Genomic DNA, 19,771 nt, shown 5'->3' with positions numbered 1-19,771 from the left:
GTTGTGTGTGTTCATTGTGTGGCAAAACTGAGTTTTTTCCCATCATTATTGATTATGTTCCTTTAATGCAAGAAAACAAGGATGGTGGGGTGTGTGGTAGCTTTGTAATGTGTCAGCTTACCTAGTCTAAACTATATTACCCAGAATTTTCTCCATGTTATGTTTTAGGGTGGGGAGGTGCACAAAAGAGAAATTATTGTAGGGTATTTGGAGGGTGAAAGTGGAATAGCCACAGTGTAGCTTAAAAGTTGTTGCTTATCCCCCCTCATATTCCTGTGACTTCTCTGTCACTTTGGCCAGCTCTGTGATGAAGAACACCAACTTGTCCTATAGTACACCAGCACCATCAAGGTTAGTGGAAGCAAGAATCGACACAGGTTTTGATTGGTCCACAAGGGTTCCAGCTCATACTTGGGGATTCCAACACATCCTGCTTTTCCATTGCTTGCCTCGTGGACTACAGTCTTATATAGAGTGCCTAGCAAGCTCCTATAATTTTGTAAGGTAAAAATCCCTATAAGAAGGAGTTATACACAAACCCACACGCATTTGCATGTGCAATACATCTATTACTTCCTAGTGAGCCTGCTTATTTGATTGAATTATGACTGATATGGGTGAGGTGGTTTATTGAGCATAATTTAAAATGTTAAAAACAGTTGTAAGTCATCTATTTTTTTTCTAATTATCATTGCTGTAATAATGGTACAACCATCTGTTATGATATTTCAGTATCTTGAAGAGGAGCATGGGAATTAATAGTGAGTCCTTGGAGTTAGAAAAACTGGGTTTCAAGGATGGCTCCACACTTTCTAGGTATGTTCACTGGGCAAGGTCTAAACCTCAATTTCCTCATTTGTAAATTAAATGAATTATTGTATCTACTCTTTGGGTATATAAAGGATTAAAATATAATCCACATCAAGTGTGTCACTTGCATGTAATTAAATGCTTAAAGCAAATTAGCTAATATTAATTATGTCAAAAGCATAACTATTATAGGTATCATTTTCCCTTAATATATATTCCATTGATTGGCATTTATACACATGACTCATAAGTTACCTGTGTAACTCATAAAATACAGAAGTTATAGTACACTGTAGAAATGACAAATATTTTGAATTCATCCCTAGTCATTTATGAATCAAAGATTTTATAATGAGAACATTTCAAAAATATTATAAAAATACAATAGAGGTTTAAAATTATACAGTCAGCTTGTATTGTAACCAAGGTCCTGCAGTGTAGACTGCAGGGCAAGGCTGGCATTTTTTCCCAATGCTGCTTAAACAGTGAAAGATGTTGGGAAAATTGTTTGGTTTATTTGCCTGCATCAAAAGTTGCTGCTCTGAGTAGCCCCTATCTCAGATGCCAGCCAAGTGAAATAGTCCAATCAGGAGGTCTCATCTAGGTAGAGGAAAGTAGAAGAGGATTTAGAGAGTGCAGGAGTGATCTTGGGATCCCCCAAACTCCAATCTGCCCAGACTTCCAAACTCAATATATTCATACCTGCCTTGGAAAGAAGAAGGTTCCTAGCAGCAACCTTCCAAAGAGAGGAGCAGAAGAGTTTTTGCAGTGACTGAAAGGCTGCACCTGTCTCTGGTCTTGTCACTGCTATCACCTGGAAAGAACACCGAAGACTTGAAGAGCTGTTCATCTGATTGTCTGTCACCTCTAGGTGCTGTTCCCTCTGTTGCTTGGTCCTGTGTCCATTGCTGTTTCTCCTGACCCTCATACTGTTGCTGCAGCCTGCTGTAGCATCATCTCTACAGCCCAGTGGTGCCTCCGGCTACCACTGTGAGTTGGATCCCAGCTGCCGCTTGCTCCAGGCCTCTGTTGGTGGGAGGGAGCCATTTTGGATGAACAGCCTTTTGTTTGGGAGTTCTGAACACTGTGGACACTATCTAGGTTGAGATAGCTGGCCACTTGTGGCCTTGGTAACTCTTTGTTTGCCCTGTTTGTTAAATAAACCCCATTATTGTTGTTCCCCGAGGTTGAGTGGTCTTGCAATTGTGCGTGTGGGTGAAAAACCCACATACAGTGATCCGTCCTTTGTTGGGCACTGACCTTGGATAGCTATAGCCTCCAGATAGCTCTGTTTCAGTCCTAATATAAACTCAGAGTTATGTAACCCCTTCATTCCTTTGGCTCTTTCAGAAAATTTCCTTTAGTTTTAGAGCTGTAAGTTCTTCCTGCTTTAAAAATGGAATCAATCCGTGTATGTAAGACTTTTATAAATTCTAAACCATATTCGTGGCTCTTCTTTCTATTTTAACTTTTTAGGGGGTCATTGAACTAGGTAGACATAACTGTGTTGGTCAGAGTCAGTTTAAATATTGATCCATCTAGAAGACTTTCATGACTTACGAAATCTTCACAAAATGAGGAAATGATTACATTTGTTAGCTTTCCCATTGGCTCTTAGGGACAAAGCTTGTAAGAATATGCAACTCAAAGAGTAAGAGGAGATCTCGGAATGATTTGACTTTTCTATTATTTTTGCCTTTTGGAACAGTTGATTTTTCAGAGCCTTCTTTGTTTATGAATTGAAAATGCTTTTGTTTATTAAGCTAATTAAATTATTTTAAGAACATAAACAATGCGAGATAAAGAGCTCAAACACTGTGAGCCTCTCTGTCTCTCTCTGTGCTAACAAACGGTCAGTGTCATAATAAAACAAGTCTATTTCTAAATAAGGCAAAAACGACTGGATCTTGTCTGATGGAACAAATGCCAAACAAAATGTCTCACTGTTTCTGCTGCCCCCCGATACCCCCTGGAAACTTCATGAAACTCAGCATTATGCAGCCAAGACCAAAGGGCAGTTCCCAGACAACAGAACACAATGCCCTTGATATTTGCTTATCTGCCCTCAGTGAGTGGGGCAGGCTCTAGACTGTGAGAACATAAAGCTGGGCCTACCCTATATCTCCCTGAGGCTGTGATAATCTGCATCGATGTATGTTCCCACCTCACTAGAGTGTGCAGACCTTGAGAGAACCTGGCATGTAGGAGGCATTAAATGTTAACTGTATTCTAGAGATGAGAGAAAGAATTTTAATTTGTACCGCTTTTGGAAATGAAAGTTTAATTCAAATACAATGTTTTTTTTTTTAAATGGAGGTATAATGTATTATAATATTAATTTCATGCATACAACAAAATGATTCAGTATTTATATATACATATTGCAAAATGATCACTACAATACATCTAGTTAACTTCCATTATCACACATGGTTTACAATTTTTTTTGTGATGAGAAATTTTCAGATCTACTCTCTTACCAATTTTCCAATATTACTAATTATAGTCACCATGTACATGAATTACTCATAATTGAAAATCAAATACCATCTCATACAAAACTCCAATTTATGACATAAAGCCACAATCTCAGCCACTCTTCATTGTCTCCCTCTGATGACTTCCCTAAGAGTTCTTGGAACACAGCTTTGAAGATAAAAGACGACATGAAAATTTTGCATTTCTACATATTATTTTCTGAAAACTCAATGTAATATTTTATGTCCCAAGGAGATGGAGGAGTATATACACTCAGACAAAGACAGAAAATATTCACTCTGCTTGTTGCATCTCTATGGATGCACATTGGTGCTGGGTGCTGCACATGAACCTATCTGCATCTGATGGGTGCTAAACCTGGGTTCTTTCAGACTGGAAGTCCCTCCTAGCTCACATGACATCTCCAGGGTTAGCTCTTGAAGGATACAGATCTCCAAGAGCTTGATGCACTCACACCACTTTCCTGCCTATATCTACCAATGCACAGGCCTCCTTCCATGACCTGATTGACCACGGCACTAGGGAATTCCCTGGAAGCATTTTGTTTATGCAGACTGTAATAGCACAAGGTAAGTTGGGTAAATCAACATATTCAGGGATGTGAAGGGAGTTAGTATTTGCCTTGAGACAGGCATTATTCCTAGGTAAGGGGGTAGATTTAGTTTAGAATATATTTTCTTTCTTCAAGAAGCTCCTGACATCATTGGGAAGACAACCAGTGTCATCTTGTGCTATCGATTTGTCTTTAGGTCTATGTGGTGTTACATTCATCCCAGAACAGTTTGGTCAAGAACAGGGTTCTGATAACATCTGGAATCACTGGGCATCATGAGCACATAAGTGGTCATGAAGTATGAGACATGATCTAGCCTATTCTTAAGTTTTTTAATAAATTTCAGGAATCTAAGAAAACTTCTGTGTCATAATCCCAGAAATGAAATTTGGGGAGGAAGTATGATGCTTTTCTGCTGTTAGAGGAGAGCTAGTTTGTAAGAAGCAGTGTCCCTGGAGGTGGCCTCCCTATTCTGGGTGTTCCACTTGCAGCCCTTTGTCCCTGTTGTCCCTGAGTAAGTTGTCTGCCATCCTGGAGGGGAGTAAGAAGTGTGCTTTGTTGTATCTCAGCTATAAAACTGAATCTGTGAAGATGAAGCGTCATTCCTGCCTTTCATGGGTTTACTGCTAACTACTGTAAATTAAAACATCTGTTAGTAGACAATCTCTGGTGAGTTTAGCAGTGAGATGAGCATTCTAGATGGTGTTCATATATTCCTATTTGGACAATAAGATTATACAGCCATGCCGATAATAGCATGTTAAGCGATTTTTTAAAATAATGAGTATGTACTATTTTTCAAACATTAATGTCTATTTTAATATTATATGGCTATTTGATGTTTAATTCTTTGCATTCTACTTCAAAATTGTCTATTGTGTTTTTTATTTTTTTATCAAAAATGTTTGTTTTATGAGAAATGTTTTATGTTTCCCACTATTTAAAAAAATATTTGTAGGCATTCACTCTTCAGGTAAGAGAGAACAGAGACCCTGGAAAGGATGCCCACTTGCCAGTGTTTCTCTCAACCCTCTCTCAGCCATCATGCAGAGTTTTCTACTTTCTTTTTTTTTTTTGAAGAGTGCTGCCCAAGCAGCATGCCAAATTGTCCTCATCCTGTCTCAACCCTTGGACATGGGGGCCAGTGCTCTCCCAGAGAAGGGGGAAGGAAGGGACAATGGCACCCCCCAAACACTCTGACTTTTCCCAGCTCTATTCATTGGCCAGATGTTGGTTTCCTTAGCTTTATTTCATCCCACACAACTCCCTCCCTTCTCCTCTGTTCTTCTTTCTCTCCTTTCTCCTCGGTTTTCTAACCAGATCCAAACTGAGCCATTATATTGGCTCAGTCAAGGACAATTCATTGTGTGCCCCAGAATTCTCTTGGCCCTCTTTTATTTTTCTTTACAAAACCAAAATGCTAGAGAGGTTGGGTGAAAGAACACAAAGTTCTAGATTCATGAAGAAGAAATAGACACAGAGATATGGACAGAAGTCCCCTTCTCTTTCTTAATTCCTCCTTTATAACAACCTTTACATTCAAAAGGACCCAGGGCAAACACTTGAAAACAAAGCAGGGAGATCCTTGCTTCTCAGAGGTCTGAGATGGCAGGACCACAGGTGTGGTTGGAAATCAGCCAGTTAATGGGGAGGGGGATGAAACTGAACCCTGAGGGGAGGGAAGGTGGGCCTGCAGTAAAGTGTCTCCAAGAATTTCTACCAGCTGGAAATGCTGTTTTCTTAACCCCCAGTTCCTTAGAAAACCATTTCTGCTGGTCAGCCCTCTTGGCAGCTTTTGGCTCCTTATTCCAGGACTAATCCCTGATTTCCCTCAGTTACCTCTCCCCAGGACAAAGGACTCTTTGAGCCACTAGATGTGTGTTCCTTTGCTGCTGTCCCAACCTCTAGCATCTCTGATTTCTGGACAAGACAGTAGGACATCAGGTAAGGGGCAGGATGAGCTGGTGGGGAAAAATCTCCAACCTTGCTCAAATTACACCAGCTGAAATAAGCAGGAGGCCATTTCAACATCAGAGTGTGTGACTTCAATGCCCAAGCCCCCTTAGAAGTTTGGGGACTGCCACCTGCTGAATTCAGATGAAGCCTCTGAAAAGAAATCCTGAGGGGCCCATGCTCACATCTGCTGTGGCACAAGTGGAGAACTTCTAATGCTATCATGCTTGGAGGAATAGCTCATGAAACAGATTGTTAAGCCCTGGACTGTACTGGCTCCTGGGACTTGACACTTATGTAGGTTTTTCCATGGCACAGGCTGAGTGAAAGGCCAGGTCCATCCAAAGGATGCTTTCCCCAAAACCACACTGTTGGGCCCAGTCCCCTGGTCCCTAACTATTCAATCATGTCCTGCCTCCCCTGGGCGAGTGGTTATCAGTGGAGGGAACTGTGTTTGATAATGAAGTGGCAGATTGGAGGCCAATCTGGTTTCAACTCCCAAGCATTCAGGAAATTGAATCTTGTGGGTCTGGCCTCTGGAGGTCTGTGCCACAGTGCTGGCTCCCAGACTGCAGCCTGCCTATCACTAGGTGTGAATCTTTGCCCCACCTCCCCTGATATTTGACTTTTGCTTCACATTCTCCAGTGTTTTGAGTGGTAGAGCTCACACTTCTGTCTGGCAGAGGTGGGGACAGGCCAGCCTGTTCTTGGGCCTCCAGGGGCCTCCTGCAGCAGCTGTGATGACCTCATGACTCCCACTGGCCCGGGGCTGGGGAACAGGGTCAAGATTGTATTCACTGGGTGAAAGTAGTAAGTGTGAAAGAATTGCATCATATTGAAACTTTTGCTGTACTAGTTTTTGAAAATCACTCATCTCCAACAACATCTCCCTAAGTACCTTTGCTTATTCCTCCAAAACCCTTTTATGGACTGAAACCCAGGGGATCCTCCTCCATCAGGGGTTAAATGCTAAACCACCTTTAAGTGGGATTTTAGGTTTTAGCATTTCAATCTTCAAATGAGCCCACATCAGCATTTGAACTGGTTGTCAGGGAGCAGTAATGGGAAAGAGATGAGTCTGCTTCTCCTAGTAGCTAGTCTGCCCCACCCAGGGGGTTATCCCAGGAGAACCTTGTGACCACAAGACACTCCAGAACCTGTTCCACCAAGGTCTAGAGGGTGGGACATTAAGACACTTGCAATTTGATTGTCATGCTTCCCGCATTTTAATGTGGTAACAGTGGTCCTGGCCAGGACTGCATGGGAGGACCACATACATTTGATCTAGTGCAACATTGTGATGGTAAAAAATTGGAATAATCTAAATGTCTATCAATAGGGAAAGGATAAATAAAAAGTAATATATTTATATGATGGAATTCTAACAACAGTTAAAATAAACAACCAAACTAAGATAGTACTCAAAAAGAAAAAATAAGCAACTTGCAAAACAACAGCTACAGAATGAAACCATTTTTGGGGGTTGGGAGGAGAGAGAGAGAGAAAGAGAGAGAAAGAGAGAGAGAGAGAGGTGTGTATGGAGGGAAGGCAGGAAATAGGGAGAGAGTAAATAGAAAAATGTCACAAAGCAATGCTGTGCTTTCTATTCTGTGTGCGTACAGGCACATACATGGTTTATACAAAGACGGTCTGCAATTTTAAGCCGCAAACCCCCAACTATCTATGGGAGGGTGAGAAGGACTGAAATTAGGGAATGTGGTCAAAAGTTCCTTTTGAGAAAACATTCTAATGTTTAAGGGGAGAATGATTTCATTTATTTCTTATGTAATTAAAAATTCATTATAAAATAGGGGAAAATGAGGTGTTAGTGGTTTACAGACTTAATCTATCCAGATTTAGCAGATGTGGAACTTTTCATTTTGACCTAGTTGTGGATAATTAATGGTTCCAGGTTTTTTTTTTCCACTTCCTTTGCTGAGATGTAGCAAATTGATATGATTAAGAAGGTGAGGCACGGTTGCATGAGTATGTGTGTTCATAAATCAATTGGTGACTGTTAAGCCACACTCAAGAAAGTCCTCTTGGTAGTAATTAGTCTGATGTCCCCTTGCCTTGCTGAGTCACATGCTCATCATCCTGCCTTGCCAAGTGCAGAGGTGCAGGCAGCATTTGCTTAAATTGGGCTGTTTAGGAGGAGGGTTGGGCCCATGACCAGCCAGACCTGATGTATTGCCTGTGCTTCTAATACTGCACTTGGCACCTCTCACTTGGAAAATCTTGCAAGTAGATGTAAATTCAGCAGTGCAAACACAGCGTTGGAAATTCATTTTATTTGAGAGTTAAGGGAATACTTAAGTTAAAAGTTATGCAAACCCATTGGCAGTAATTACTATAGTCACAGAGATTTTCAAATATGAGGTGTAGTTTTGTATGTTTATATATGCATGAGTGTAAAATGAATAATATAGATTTTTAAAGCTAATGAAAGAATAGCACTCCATTGTCAGAGGACAACATTTAAAATTAGAAAGAAATGAACTTATTAGGAAATGGTTAACTATGATTTAGAATCAGGACCAATAATCATTTGTAAATAGTCTTTTCCCTTATTATAATAACTGTGTTCTCATTGTAGAAAATTCAGCAGTTTGGGCCTCCCTGATGGTGCAGGAGGTTAAGCACCACACTATGGAGCAATCCATAGCCTCTGCAGCACGAGTTCGATACCTGGCCAGCAAGGGAGCAACCCACATGGCACAGCAGACCTCTCCTGACTCGCCCACTGCTCCCCTCAGCAGTGTATTTCACTCAGTCTTCCTGTTCTGTTCCCCACTCTGTCTCTGGTGAATCCTATAATACCCCCCGCCTCCATCTCTGGCCTGTACGCCAGCTCTTGTATGCATAAAAAGTAAATCTTAAAAAAAGAGAAAATTCAGCAGTTTAAAAAAAGTATAAACAACAAAATTAAAAGCAGACAAAAATGAGGCAGTGGCTAACTCTTGACTTGCTTATGAATATTTTATTATAGACATTTCTATTATTAATCTATTAATCTGAAAATCTCAATTCTACTGGTGATACTGGTGATACAACTGGGGCTTTGTAGCTGTTTTTTATGCCATTTTTTATATTTGATATTTCATCACCCTTTCTAGTCAATTTCCTACCCACCTCAAGTCTTGGTGACCCAAATCTCTATACTTTTGCCTTTAAAAAAAAATCATATAAATGGAATCACACAGTATTTTGTGAGTAGCTTCTTTCACTTGTGTTTTTGAGATTCTTCCATGCAATGGCATAAATAAGAAGTCTATTTCTTTTTATTGCTGAATAAAATTTCATCATGCAATGTATCATGATTTGTTTATCCAGTTATCATTTTAGGGATTGGTTGAGCTTTCAGCATCTGTGGACTGAAGTCCTTCATTCATTTTGGAATATTCTTGAACATCATTTGTTCAAATTTTGCTTTATTCCCAATGTTAGTTCCCATTCTTTCTGGAAATCAAGTTGCAGTTATGTTAGTTATTTGATCAGGCTTTATACTTCGTAAGCTGTTTTATTTCCTTCTGTTTTTTTTTTCTTTTCTTTGCTCCATGTTTCCATTTTTTCTGTTGACTTCTGCTGTGTTGCATTTTTTTTTTTTTCAGGGTCTTGGATTTTCAGGATGCTGTCCTCATAAGACTTGTACACATGGAACTGGAGACTTTATTTCTATCTTTTACTTGGTGAATTCTTAGTAATCCTCTACACTTCACCTCCTCAGGAATGCCTTCTTTGATCTCCAGGATGAGACCAAATTCCCTGTTACTTGTTCACAAAGCAAGAAACACCTTCCCTTTTGAGTACTAACCAAAGTTGTCATTTTGCTGGAATTTTACTTAACTGTGTTCGCCTTCTCATCTAGACCATACGCCTCACAGAGCCAGGGTTATGTCTGCATTTTGTTTATTATAATTCCCCCATCTGTACCTGGTGCCTGTGGCATCTTGGGAGGCTACTTGAAGGCCGGCTCTCTGAAACTGCTCAGGTTGCCTCATCGAGCTGGTTTGCCGAGCTTCCCACACACAGTGACAGTCTTTACAGTAAAATTTATGATGTACCGTGTTAGCTGACATCAGAGCCAAGGATCAAATCATTTACAGAAGAGCATACTGGAGAAGTTTTTGCAAAAGCATGTATATAAGACTTAGCTGGAAGCAGAAAAAAAGTTCAAATACAGCTGTAGTAGATAATCCTCGAACTCATGGGAAACTGCTGGCTTTTTTGCCTGAATTCTTTGTTATAAACTTCTAATTTTGTGGGTTGACCTAGCAATTTTCAGTTCTGAGAAATAATTGAAACAGTTATCTGTTCTTTTAGTTTCCAGAGGAGTTTCTGTTGTTTGTGACTCCCATGAAGTTGCTCCACCTTTTACTTTCACTCTCATCCTCAAGAGGGAATGAGATGTATTTGTTGTTTCTTCCTTTTTCTCCTTCTGCTTGTTTTCTTTCCCCTCTTTTTATGTATCTTCATTATTGGAGAGGACAAGAAATATGTAACTCCAAACAGTGGGGTGAATACTAAATTAGAATGTCAGCTCAGGCAGCTTTCTAATGAATTCCAGAGGGCAGAATTCAAACTGGGTGAGAAAGATGAGTGGGATTCCCTATATAATATATATATATAGTTGCATAGGAAGTGGGAAACTTTCCACGTTTCCATAAACATATATATGGAAATTTATGAACCTAGAGATAATAAGGGTGGAAGATATTATGAGTAATAATATTTAATCCTCCCACATATCAGAACAAGAAGAAATTGTTATTATCCATTTATACAGAAGAGCTACTCAGTGAAGAATATCTCAGGAAGATAAAGCAGAAAATAGTGGAGGATATGAATGGTGTTTCTTTAATTGGACATTAGATGTTTCTTTAATAAGACATTCATCTTATTTTTAGGAAAATTATATTGAAGCAAATTTAATTTGCCAATGCAAAGCTGTGAACAGATTCCTCTACTGTTTAAAACCTCCTAATAGCCCCCTCTTTTCTAACCCAAACCAGGTAAGTTTACATGTCATGTGATTTCCTTCCCAGACCACTTTGCTGTTCTGGGACACACTAGCAATTTCAAAAGAATAGTGTTTCTCAAATGAACTTTACCATGGAATACATTTTCTCCTGGAGCATTTTCTGGCTTCCCAGTGACCTTGGAGATACATGCTTATAATATAAAATTTGAGTAGATAAGTCTTGTTTCTCAAAATTAGTTTATTCCTTTCTGACTATCTCAAAAGGTATAGGAGCAAGGTAGGTAATTTAACTGAAAGAAGCCAGGGGTGGAACAAGACCTGATAATCCATCTTCCAGAGGGAGCACCAGTGCCAGCTGCTGCTGAGTGCAGCATGGGAAGTGCAGGCTCAGATCTGCCGGATTTTGATATTTCAAGAGAACTTGGAAATGTGGATTTTGGTTTAAACCATTCTTATTTTTAGATAATGGCAACTAATGCATTTCTAAAATTCTATGTAGTTTAACACTATGAGCCAAGCAAAATCTGTCCACCTGAATGTGTCCACTGTGGTCACTGTGTGATTTTTCCTGGACATAAATAGGATATCTACTTCCTTTTCTTCATTTTCTCTAAAATGACACAAAAACTCTGAATACAAATTTCTTTAGGGAATAGCATACCAGTATTTTTAAATATATTTTCAGGATCAAATATAGACAAATGTTACATACACAGGTGCATCAACACATATATACAATTCACGATGGCAGTTATGTCCATACCTGGCTGACACATTTTCTACATTGATGTGGCTCCAAAGTCTGTGGATATTATGACTTAGAGGAAGTTGCCTAGAGGTTACTGCAGTAAGTGACAGTGACCAGCTGTCTTCAATCACACATTCTCCAGACCTATAGGAGATTGATTTGAAATACTTTTTATAGAAGAGGTTTACATGTGGTATGACTAATGATAGATCCTAGAATCCTTGTGTTTGTAACTAATACCTCCAAAAATATCTGCAGAGGGAGAGAAAGAATTAGGCAGAGTGGCTGTCACCTTGTTAGAGCCCAGGCTGAGTATATCCCACCTGGCTGCTTCCACCTGCAGTTACTCTTCACCTGCTCTGTGAATCCTCCCCTAACTCTTCTCCCTCCATCCCTACGGAGAGCAGCCTCTCCCTAATTTAGTGTGAGGGGGTACCTTATGAAGATGCTTCTCCACCCCTCTGTTTGGTGTGCAGCCCTGAAAGCCGTGAGGGACAATTCCTGTGCCGGTACCTGGATGATGTTCACTACACATGGAATGGTCATTTGAACAAAACTTGGAAATTTAGAAGTTTCAGGTAGAAAAACAATTAAGACTATTCCTGGAATAGGAAGCTTTAATGTGGGAGCACAACTTCACTTGGAGTGCTGGTGGTGGGCTGGATGGCCACCATAGAAAGTGTTTCTTTATGGAGTGAGGGGGGCTGGGCACCAACTCTCCCAGGGCTCTTCTAACTGTGAGATTTGACAGTCTCTTCAGATTCCCAAGTTATTTGTCTTGGTCCCTGGGTTGTGGAGTTAGCAGAGTAGATTGTGGGTGCTTTGTTACATTCCCCCTGCCCCCATCTTCCCCAGCCTGACTTCTGCTGGCCAACACCACATTTCCTTGTCTAAGGACTTTGTCTGGTCTCTGGAGCCCGTCTACCTTCAGGAGCTGCAGGTGGCATTAACAGATCCTTGCAACATCCCTCAACTCAAAAGTCATGACTCCCTTCCCATCAGGTGGTATGTGCTCATCCTGTCTCCCAGTGCCTACAAGGAGGTCAAACTCCAGTGTCCACAGTGGAACTGGCCTGACGACTCATGCCTCACTGCCTGTCTCACCTTCCTGGGATCACCTCCCAAATAAATTGCTTGTATTTAAATCCTTGCCATGGAATAGGTTTCTGGGGAAACCCAAGAAGACACTTGGAATCTCAACAGGTTCCTTTCACAGGCTAATTCAGAGGCACCTACATTAGTTCCTGAGAGAAGGATTCAACTCAACAAATAGCAGCTCCCAGAAAGGAGACTCATGTGTCACATAGACAGGGCCTTGGCTGGAAATGCAGCAGCGGGAATACAACTGCCTGGTTTCAGATGCTAATTTACGGCTCCCACACCTCAGAGCTGAGGCAATGTCTAGCACTAAAGCAAACAGTGTGACTGAGACTCTGCAGTGCCCGACAACCACGGCCAGAGTCTGTTGTGTCACCTTCGCTAGCTGCCCTTATGTCATAACTTAATGCCATTTAAGAGCAGCTCATGGTTGAATGACAACAGCCATGGCTGCAATAGTCTGCCGACATAATTGGGGGGCAGGGAGCTAGGTAAAGAGACAGGTAAGAAGTAAATTAAAATCCTTCCAGATTGTCTTAAACTTGGTTAATATGCTGGTTAATATGCTGTGGCAGAGAAGGCAGATTTTACTGTTTTGAAACATCCACATAACAGCAGGGGGTAGTGTTTTTATTGGATTCCTCAATGGCCAATCTCTTAAACATCAAGCAGGAACTGCTTTTTTTTTTTCTTTTTTTTTTTTTTTTTTCGGTCTAACCTGAGATTTCTGCAGAGAAAAGACATAACTACAGGCAAGTACAAGATGTCATCCTCAAAGCAAATCCAGCCCTGAGAGTGGCATGTCTCATGATTAATACTGATGGCCAAAACCCCCAACCTTGGTATGGTCACAGGAACAGCTGAGCCAGGAAACACAATATGAGCAATATGTGATTAATGAGGAAACCCAGTACACTGGGGAATGCCGGTGGAGGGGAATGAACCACAGAGTTTGCCAATGTAAAAGGTCTAGGCCCGCATGGCTCCTGCTGACAACATCTATTATCATGCAGGAAAGAATGCATGAATGGTGGATAAAGGGGTTCCTTTTATTCCTCTTGGTTAAAGATGGTCTGCTGCTCTTTAAAAACAGAAGTCTGAGAGATTTTAACAAAGGCCTCAAGGCCATGAGGTGTGTATGGGGGTCATTGGCACGGTGCCTGCTTCAACTTGACCAAAAGACTTTTCAAGCCAAACCATGAGTTTTTGTGCTTTGGGAAAGGTTTCTGTACTTCTACTGGGTTCTGGGAATGTAGACAATTATAGAATAAAGAATGGGGGGTAGGGAGTAGTTTTAGTGGTCCCATGTCCATAGTTTTCATGTCCCATGCCACTTGGAAAAGAGTCCACTTGTTAAAAATAAATAATTTTATCGAAAGATTCTAAATATAGATTGCTACTGAGTTGGGTCAGGATTAACTCATATTTGTATGAGACTTTGGTTGGTACCTGCTTATTTCATGGTATGTGAGAATCAGATGATAGGTAAATGAACCTGATGTTAACCTTACAATGCTATTATAAGTCCACCCAATTTATGTAGTCTCTTGCTTTTTTTTTTTTAACTTTTTTTTTTTTAATTTATATAGGAACCGGGGTATAGGCCAGATGCACGGGAGGGTAAGAGGATTCACCAGAGACAGAGTGGAGAACAGAACAGGCAGACTGACGAAATACACTGCTGAAGGGAGCAGCGGGCGTGACAGGCGAGGTCTGCCACGCCATGTGGGACCCTCGCCGGCTGGCCGGGATCCAACTGGTGCTGTTGAGGCTGCAGACAGCTTCACGGCGCGGGCTCAACTGCCTTTGCCACCATTGAAGGCCCTGGAGTCTCTTGCTTTCTCCCTGCTTTCTCCTACCCCAAATTCTCAGTGTCAGTTATTTTTCAATTCCAAGTTTGTTCAAGTAAATTCCACATTCAGGGGACAGCTTTGCTGTCAAAGGCTTACAAAACAGCATCTATTATGTTTTTTATCCTTGCTGGATGATAAGTCAACGATTTGAGACCAATACTTTCATATTACATGGTGTCTTTTCTCCTCTATCCAAACCACTTTGCCTTGAATGAAATCCTTAATTCCATGTTAAAACAGTTCAAATCAAAACTTCAGACTCTGCAGATATTAGGAATCTCTCTTACTGTCAAGTTTTGAAAACATTATACTTGGACTTCTTTCTAATGCAGTAAAACAAGAAAAAATGTGTATGAAGTAGAAGAGCAAATCTGTCCTTATTTGCAAATATAAAACATGTCTGCTTATTTAGAAAATTCACAAGAATCTGTAATTATTAGAAATAGTAAGGTGTTCGGCAAATTTACTAGATAAAATATCAGCATATAGAATTAATTAGCACCTCTATACATTGATAATAACTTTAGGATAGTCACGTTAAGAATAACTACTTACGGCCTCCCCTGGTGGCGCAGCGGTTGAGCGCTGGGTTGCGAGGCTGCCCGCAGCCTCTGCAGCGCCTGTTCAATCCCCAGCCACTGGCAAGGGTCCCACAAAAAAAAAAAAAAAAAAAAAGAATAACTGCTTAGAAGAATTAATCCAGCATAGCAATAAATAAATTAAATAAGCCAAAATAGTGATGAGTTAATTAATTAATTAATTAATTACCTAAAATATATTTCACAAAAGATTCATAAAACTTCTGGACTCGAATAGGTGGAGACAGGTACAAAATATGCCATATCTGTGAATGAAAAACTAAATATCCACATAATCTAGAATTGCAATACTATTATAATTCCATCAAAAGTTTTTTCCCACCGAACTTGAGAAGCTTATCTTAAAATTAATATTATATAGACAAACACTGGCATATTTTTTAAAATAATAAGGTGGGAGGACTTAACATAACTGTCATGGTTTAATTTAGGAGTGCAGTAATTCACATTCTGGTATATTACTGCACAGGGAGAGTCAAATAAACCAGTGGAACAAAATAGACAGGCACCAACTAGACAGGCATCTATAAAAACTTGAGGTAAAACAAATAAGCAAAAATTCAAAGAAAAAGTACTTGACAATTAAATCTGGACTTGGCTAATATACATGGTGTCAGATTCATAACTCTGTTTTCTCAACCACAGTGTAATATGGCAATGAACACCCTCCCTTCAGATCAAGAAATAACTTTTTTGACAGCCATAGTCACTTCTCCCAGTTCCATCATCTGCTCAGGTACAGATTTAAAAAGCTCCAAGCTGGAAACACTGCTTTCAGCCCCTAGTTCTTTCCATTACAGATGTCTGAGCAATAATTAAATTGAAATGACAGCAGAGAGGAAAATTCTGATGTAGCAGTAACTTCATTTTCCTGGCTGCTCTTAAAAAGCAAGAGAGTATAATTTGAACAATAAATCATTAAAAAAAAAATGAACATCTGAGTTTTTTTCCTTCTTGCCTGGGACAGACTCCTGGTCTCTTTCTCAATTAAGCTTTTCTCCTTTTTCTGCTAGATTGCTTTTTTCATGATGTGTTTTAAGTCCCACCACCCTGTGTGGAAAGTGAAGGAAAGCATAAGCAGTATAGCTTTTCAAATGTCCCCAGGAAACCCAACTCATGCTCTGAAATGGAACTTCCAAGTGCTCCACAGCATCCACCAAGCGCTCATCAGACTCAGACATCTGCAAACTTTCAGTTTCAAAGCATCTGATTTTCCTTTTTCAGTAACACTGGGAGATTTTGAGTAAGGTGATCATAGCTGGCAAAGTAAGGTAGGGAATATTTAGTATTGGTTTAAAGTTTGCTAAAATGTGAATTATTAAAATGTGAAACTAGTAAACATAGTTTATTATAATATCCTCTTAGGAAATACTGGTATTTTCATTCCAAATTAAATTTAAATTCTAATCAACTCTAATTCTAAATGCAGTATTTTTGTTACTGGGTTTGGAACTCAGGATCTTAATTCAACTTATGATCCCTGAAGTCTCAAAGTGAATGAGAAACAGTTACCACTCTAGATAAAGAGCACATGGCCTGAAAGTGATTATTAAATTCCAAGAATGAAGATGGCAAACATGCAGGAAAAGGAAATACCCTTAATAAAGAAATGTATTCACACATGACATTAAATTCTTATTTGGACTGTCACACAAACTGCTAATATTTGGCATGTAATTGATTCACTAATAATCATTGATATTCATATTGATACTGATATCAAGTAAAGTATTAATATCAATGGTCATTGATTCCTTGGTGTTAATTAAATTGAGGTTCATCAATTCATTTTATTTTATTTATTTATTTTAAAGATTTATTTTTATTTATTTATTTAATTAATTAATTTATACAAGCACTGGGTACAGTCAGAAGCACAGGAGGGTGAGAGAATTCACCAGAGCCAGAGCGGGGAGCAGAGCAGGCAGAAGGACCTAAGTACACTGCTGAGGGGAGCAGCGGGCGGCAGGAGAGGTCTGCGCGCCATGTGGGACCCTCCTTCTGTGGCCTGGGAGCAGCTGGGGATCGAACCAGCACTGCAGAGGCTGCAGGCAGCTTTGCAACCCAGCGCTCAACCGCTGAGCCACCGGGGAGGCCCCATCAATTCATTTTAATACTTAAATTTATTGTGCATAAAGCTATGTCACATTATAAAATCCCTCAACAGAACATCTGAGGCTGCAAAAGTCAGCATGCAGTGTTTGTGATTTTCACCATAAAATTGTATGTGTACTGTTATATGAACAAATAGACCACAAATTCCAACGATTTAGATTTCGGTTAAATATTCCTGGATTTTAAAACAATTTCTCACTTTATTATTTTTTTCAGTAAGAGCAAATTTGACATCATGAAATCCTGTAATCGGTTAAATAAATGCCCAAATAATGGAACTCATTGTTTTTGCAGAAGGAGACAAACACCTCCAGCACTGGGAGACTGGATCCTGTCTGGGGTTTTAGCCAGCATCGTCCCTGGTTGGCAAGCCATCCCTGTAATCCCTCTTCCTTAATTATATTTTTAAACTTAATTATATAGATGCTTGCACAAAGGTAAAAGGTGTCAAATGAAAGATTTATAAATGTAGCATTTTTATACCTCTTTCCATTTAATGTTTTTGTTCAAACTCTACAGAATATACCTGCAGAAGCCAGGAGAGTTGCAGGAAGTTGGATAGCATTCTCTACTGAACCATCTGTTTTTTATCCCAGGAATTACGGCAGTTTCCATTTGGTGTCACTTGGCTTACCCAAGGTTGTCTAGTGCAAAGCCCAGGCCCAGTACTCTCTCAGCAACTCCCACTAACTTCCTCCAGTTAGTGCAGTCTGAAAATGCCTGGTGGTTAGAACGCTCCTTTTCACATGGACTTTTTATGGAAGATAAACAGAGAGCAGCCTGGGAACACAGCTATCAGCAAAAATGTAAGGCAGCCATTTTCTCTCATCCTTTGGCAGAGGTCCCAATATTTTGGTAACTAAGGGTAGGGTAACATGGGGTGGGGTCAGGGGCTGAGGTATGTTCTGTGTGGGGAGTGACAGCTCCACCCCCTAACTTTGAACATGGTTAATTTATACCTTATAAATTTGAAAGCCCCCAGAGTCACAAGGAAATCACACTTTTAATTAAGGACATTCCCTTTCATGAGTTCCTGAAGCTAGTGGCATCGTGCACAGGGATTTAATAATAGTTTGGGGAATTTATTTAAGGACTGATATTTCTTTCACATAATTGAGCCTGTTTCAGGAATTAATGTCTTTTATTTTCAGAGATTTTTGATCATAACTGCCCTTAAATTTAGACTATTACCTAAAGAAAACTTTGCTAACTTGAGCTTAAGGAATATAGGTGTCAGCTGAGTGCTTCAATTAATCATTAATCAATATATCTAGCTGTATTTGCAATGCAGTAACTATAAATATGTAGCTATTTAAAATGAACTTTATTAAAATCAGATAACATAAGACATTTGGTTTTTCAATCACCCTAGTCACCTTTCAAAACCTCAGTAGGCCCATGTGGCTAGTGGTAGGTATAAAAGAAACACAGATAAAATATTTCCATCATTGCAATGTTCTCTTGGATGGCACTAATGCTTGAAGATGGGTGGACCACATAGCAGGGCATACTGCAGATGTGGAGGCCATCAGCCCTTGGAAATGGGCACCATCTAGTTCACCAGATGAACACTGAAAATGAGATCCCACCAACAAGGAACAGGGGTGGAAAGTCAATTCCAACATGGAGGCATGGAGTTCAAGACTGAATAATCCCTGGCAAAAGGGTAGACCCTAATCCATTAACCGCAGAGCAAACTCAAAGCTAAGGAAATGGATGATACCAACGTCTAAAGGGCAAGACAGAATAAGAATAAACATCACATGCAATTTTCACATGGAGGTCATCTGAAATTCTAAATAAATATATTAGTTTATTTCTGCTGTAACAAATTATCCCAAACTCTCTGCTTATAACAATATGTCTAATATGTCTATTAGTTTTAGAGGTCAGAAGTCTTATTGGGCTAAAATGAGAGTATTGGAGGGGTGTGTTTCTTCTGGAATCCTACTTTCCCTGGTCATATCTGCAAAGTGACTTTTGCCATTTAAGGGGACATATACACAGGTTTTGGAATTTAGATGTGATGTTCTTTGGAGGACTCTTTATTCTGCCTAGCTGAAGTGGAGTAACATCAAACTTGAATGTTTATAACCACATGGATATTTATAATATAGAGGTTACGAAGCTTTCAAACTATAAGAAAATTTTTATGAATTTATGTTCCACCTCATTCCAGAAATGAGTTTCCAACTTATGACAACATGCACATATAAAACAGAGCTTCAGTTATAAGTAGGGTTAAAGAAGAAAGATGGATCAAGGTAAGAACACAATGTAGGAAGCAATGAGGTTGAGAAGGAGTGACCTCTCCTCCAGTGCTGAGGTCTGCGTGCATCTTAAAGGTAGAATATTTTGAATTTGTGTATTGCTCTAAGTCTGTTTTGGTGGGGTTGAACATATGACTCCTGACTGGTTATTTAAACAATCATCAATGTTTTGACAATGGGAAAAATATGAATCATTAAGAAAAGTATAATTACTTTTCTTTTAAAACAAGACAAATAATTCTTTCTGGGGTCCACAGAAGTATAACACAATTATCAATGTTCTGTGCAATGA

Source organism: Talpa occidentalis, unplaced genomic scaffold (assembly GCF_014898055.3).
Source record: "Talpa occidentalis isolate TD23 unplaced genomic scaffold, MPIMG_talOcc4v2.1 talOcc4.7, whole genome shotgun sequence".
In the NCBI taxonomy this organism is placed as follows: domain Eukaryota; kingdom Metazoa; phylum Chordata; class Mammalia; order Eulipotyphla; family Talpidae; genus Talpa; species Talpa occidentalis.
Note: the sequence above shows the minus strand (reverse complement) of the source record.